Raw genomic sequence first — 4,721 nt, forward strand, 5'->3', positions numbered from 1 at the left:
GTGTGTGTGTGTGTGTGTGTGTGTGTGCGCGCGCGTGCATGCGTGCAAGTGTTCCCTGAAGGGCATGTTGTGGAGGAGAGAGACTGTGGAGGAGAGACAGAGACAGAGGAGGGAGGGAAGCGAGGCAGAGACAAGGAGAAAGGGAGAGACAGAGAGAGGAAGACAGACACAGAGAGGCAGGAAGAATGGCAGACAGTGGTCCCTCCTGTCGTCGAAGGAGATGCTGGCTCTGTGTGTGCGTTTGTGAGTGTGCCTGGGGGTGAGTGTGTTTGCACTTGTTCTGCACAGACGTGTCTGAGAAGGAGAGGGATTAAACAGCAGAGCTGGAAAATGTCTGGCTATTTTCGGGCAGGAACTGGAGCGTGCATTTCTCAAGTTCCTACCTGAAACTTGTGTGTATTTGTGTGTCCATGAGCACCCATCTGAGCCCGTGTGTGTGTGCAAATAATGGTGTGTTTGTGAGAGACAGAGAGACGTGAGGGTTGAGTGTGTCTCACTCCGCGTGGACGACATGAGTTGCGTGTTTTGTGCGTCTGCGAGCCCCCCATGTGCTCAGGGAACTGTGTGACCACGTGTGAGGGTAGAGAGTGGAGTGCACCTTGCTGTGTGCAGACACTGGACCCGTGTGTGTGCTTCAGGCCTTGAGCCTGCGCGTGTGTGTGCGTGTGCACGCGTGTGTGTAGTCGGGGAAGCAGAGTCCCAGGTGCGGCTGCCAGTCAGCGCTGGGCCCCCCCCTCCTTCACACCTCACCCTGGCCCCTTCTTGGCAGCTACCCTGTTTGCAAACACTCTCTCTTCCTCTCCGTGGCCTCCTTGGCTGCCCGCCCAGAGAAAGGCTACAACCCAGGCCGGATCGTGTGTCACCCTCTCCCTGGCCCCCGCACCTGCCCCAGGCCCCTGCTGCGGCCGCGGAGGTGTTGTCTGGTGGGGAGGGGGGTTGTGGAAGGACCCCCAAGGACCCTTTCCATCTAAATTCAATCCAGAGACCTGAGGACATGGGCACGTGTCCCAGGCAATCGCAGTGGGCTTCCTGGAGTAGGGGGCTGTGGGAGAGAATAAGATAGTGGGTGCACTGGGTGAGGGGGAGCAGCAAGAGCAGGACTTCCTGTCCCCTCACCTGTGAGCAGCCCAAGCAACGAGGCCAAGAGTGTGTCCCCGAAAAGCTGGAGGTGGCTGGGGCGGGGTGGCACCGAGGGAGGGGGCAGTGAAGAGGAGCAAGGCAGGGCGGAGGGCGCAAATTGGTGGCGGCAGCTGGGGATTAACTGGGAGGAGGCGATAATGACCAGCGAAGGGCCCTGGGAGGGGCAGGAGGAAGGGCCCCGGGCAGTCATTAAGCATTACTTAATTACGGGACACAGGATACCGATCTTACACATCACCGGAAGGAAGCCGCTCACCCCTCAAGCAACTCCTGGAGGTGGCAATTCTTGATGATGCTGGAGGGGGTCCCTCAGACCCTCCCTACTCCAGGGGCGGGCACAGGGGGCCCAGAGAGGCCAAGGCACCTGCCTGAGCTCACACGGCAGGTCAGGCAGCGGGAGGATTCTAATCCAGGCCAGCCCTTCAAGGGTCCGAGGTGCATGCCGTTGTGCCGCGCCCGTCAGGGGCTGGGGGCCTGAGCACACGTGTGTGGGTGTGAGTGTGGGTATGTGAGTGTGTGCTGGCGAGGGGGCCGCCCCTCCCTTGGAGGAGATGGGAGTTGGGGCATCTACGTGGAAAGGAAAGCTGAAAAGCCTTCAGACCCGGGCAATGACTGGAGTACGCAGACAGACAGCAACACGTGCTGGCGAGGAGGGGAAGCTGGAGCCCTCCTGTGGGGCTGGGGGAATTCGAAAAATGGGGCAGCCGCTTTGGAAGACCGCCCGGCAGTTCCTTGAAATATTAATTAACTTTGGACTTACTATGCGTGCGTGCTCAGTTGCTCAGTCATGTCCGACTCTTTTATGACCCCATGGACTACAGCCTGCCAGGCTCCTCTCAGGAGTATTTCCCAGGCAAGAATACTGGAACAGGTTGCCATTTCCTCCTCCAGGGGATTTTCCCAACTCCAGCATTGAACCCATGTCTCCTGCATTGGCAGGTGCATTCTTTACCACTGAGCCGCCAGGGAAGCCTGTGGAGTAACTATACAGCCTGGCAATTTCGGCCCTAGGTAGATGCCCACGAGAAATAAAAACACGTGTCCACACGAGTGTTCATGGCAACACTGCTCACAGTAGCCAAAAGAGTGGACACAACCCAGATGTCAAGTCATTGGCAAAGCAATAAAAGAAATGTGGTCCAGGGACTTCTTTGACAGCCCAGTGGTTAGGGCTCCACACTTCCACTGCAGAGGATGGGGTTCAGTCCCTGGTCGGGGAACTGAGATCCTGCAAGTTGTGCCACATGGCCAAAAAAGAAAAAGAAAAAGAAAGAAATGCAGTCTCTCCGTACAAGGGAATATCACATGCGTGCGTGCTCAGTCCTATCCAACTCTTTGTGACCCCCTGGACTGTAGCCCACCAGGCTCCTCTGGCCATGGGATCCTCCAGGCAGGAATACTGGAGCCCGTTGCCATCTCCTTCTCCAGGGGATCTTCCTGACCCAGGGATCAAACCTGTGTCTCCCGTGTCTCCTGCGTTGGCAGGCAGATAAAGGAAGCATGGACACACATCACTGATGAACCTCAAAAACCTGGAGGCCATCTGTTGTAGGATTCTCTGTGTCCACAGAGGAAGAAAGCTTAGTGGTCACAGGGGAAATGGGGTGACTGCTCATGGTGCAGGTTTTCTTTTGGGGGGTGGTGATGGTGGTGGAAAAAGCTCTAAAATTAGATTGTGTGAATGTTCCATAATTCTCTGAGCATATTTTAAAAAGTCATCGAATTGTACATACAAAAAGGGTGAATTCTGGATGGACCTAGAGATTATTATACTAAGTGAAGTAAGTCAGACGGAGAAAGACAAATACCATGTGATATCATTTATAGGTAGACTAAAAAAATGATAGTAATGAACTAATTTATAAAACAGAAATTGACTTGCAGACTTAGAAAACAAACTAATGGTTACCAAAGGGGAAAGGGGGAATAAATTAGGAGTTTGGGATTAAAATATACACACTATACAGTCCACTATGTGGTCCAGTGGCTGAGACTCCACGTTTTCAATTCAGGAGCTGGGTTTGATCCCTGGTCAGGGAACTAGATCCCACCTGCCATGACTAAGACTCAGCACAGCCAAACAAATAAGCAGAGACCTACTGTACAGCCCAGGAACTGTACACACCATCCTGTGACAACCTGTAATGGAAAAGAATCTTAGAATGCATATATGCATAAGTGAATCATTTCACTGGACACTTGAAACACAACATTATAAATCCACTATATTTCAATAAAAAATTTTAAAGGGTTAATTTGGCATGTAAATTTCATCTCAATGAGACTGCTCCAAAAAACAAAAACAAAAACACAGGCAATTCCTGGTTCTCATGCTGTGACCTTGATCAGGTTCTCTGAGCCTCTGAGTTCCCATTAAAAACAAAAGGGAAAACCCTGCCCTTTTTCTAAAAGCACCAAATTCAGAACCTATTGTCACACAGGAACTGCTCACATCTCTCTCCTCTCTATAGACAAGACTGTCGAGGCTGTACTTTCCAAAGACCCTAAAGTCAAAAGGTGGCAGAGTCTGATTCCAAAGTCTTTGGTCTTACTCCCCAGTCACCGGCCCAGTGTCTACAGGCCTGTGATGACCAAGGAAGTTCTGGCTACACCCCAGCTGGGGAACCCCAAGCATGCAAGCAGGACCAGTTGAAAAAATTTGTGGGTGTCCAGTATAAAATTAAAATGTGGGATTTCTTGTTTTAAAAAAAAGTTTTTTTCTGGGACTTCCCTTGTGGTTTAGGGTTTCCCTGGTGGCTCAAATGGTAAAGAATCTGCCTGCAATGCAGGAAACCTAGGTTTGATCCCTGGGTAGAGAAGATCCCCTGGAGGAGGGCATGGCAACCCACTCCAGTAGTCTTGCCTGGAGAACCCCATGGACAGAGGAGCATGGTGGGCTACAGTCCATGGGGTCACAAAGAGTCAGACATGACTGAGTGACTAACTCAGTGATGATCCAGTGGTTAAGAATCTGTGTTTCCACTACAGGGGCCATGGGTTCGATCCCTGGTCAGGGAACTAAGATTCTGCATGCTGCATGGTACAGCCAAGGAATAGACAAATAAAAGAATTTTTTTAAGAAAAGCTTTCCCCCTCCCTCCCCATCCCCCATTTGCAACTGAATGTCATGCTCCCTGGGCACCAGGATAATCTCTGGCAGACCCTCAAGAGGGTAGGGGGTTGTGGAGCCTGCCTGAGGGCGGACAGCCAGGAATTGGTCACCAGAACCCATCAGGGAAGTGAGATGTTGCACGAGCACACAGAGCCTGCTTCCTTGTCCCGTCAGCTTCAAAACGAAGAATCACGGTCACAAAACAGAGAATCAAAGTTCACAACCCACGTCAGGCCGGTCAATGGCTGCAGAGCATTAAACCAGTGGGGTTTGCACCCAACTCACTCCCTTCTCTGCCTGGGCCGGCTGTGCGAGGCCTGAGAGACACTGCCCGTGGCCCGCAGTTCGTGTTTAGTTCAGACATGCAAATGGCTGGGCTGCACCCACACATCACCACCACCCCCGCCCCGCCCCGCCCGCACCCCGACCCGGACCTGGTTAAAACGCAGATGCTTATCCAGGGGGTCTG

The sequence above is a fragment of the Bos mutus genome, chromosome 18 (assembly GCF_027580195.1).
Source record: "Bos mutus isolate GX-2022 chromosome 18, NWIPB_WYAK_1.1, whole genome shotgun sequence".
In the NCBI taxonomy this organism is placed as follows: domain Eukaryota; kingdom Metazoa; phylum Chordata; class Mammalia; order Artiodactyla; family Bovidae; genus Bos; species Bos mutus.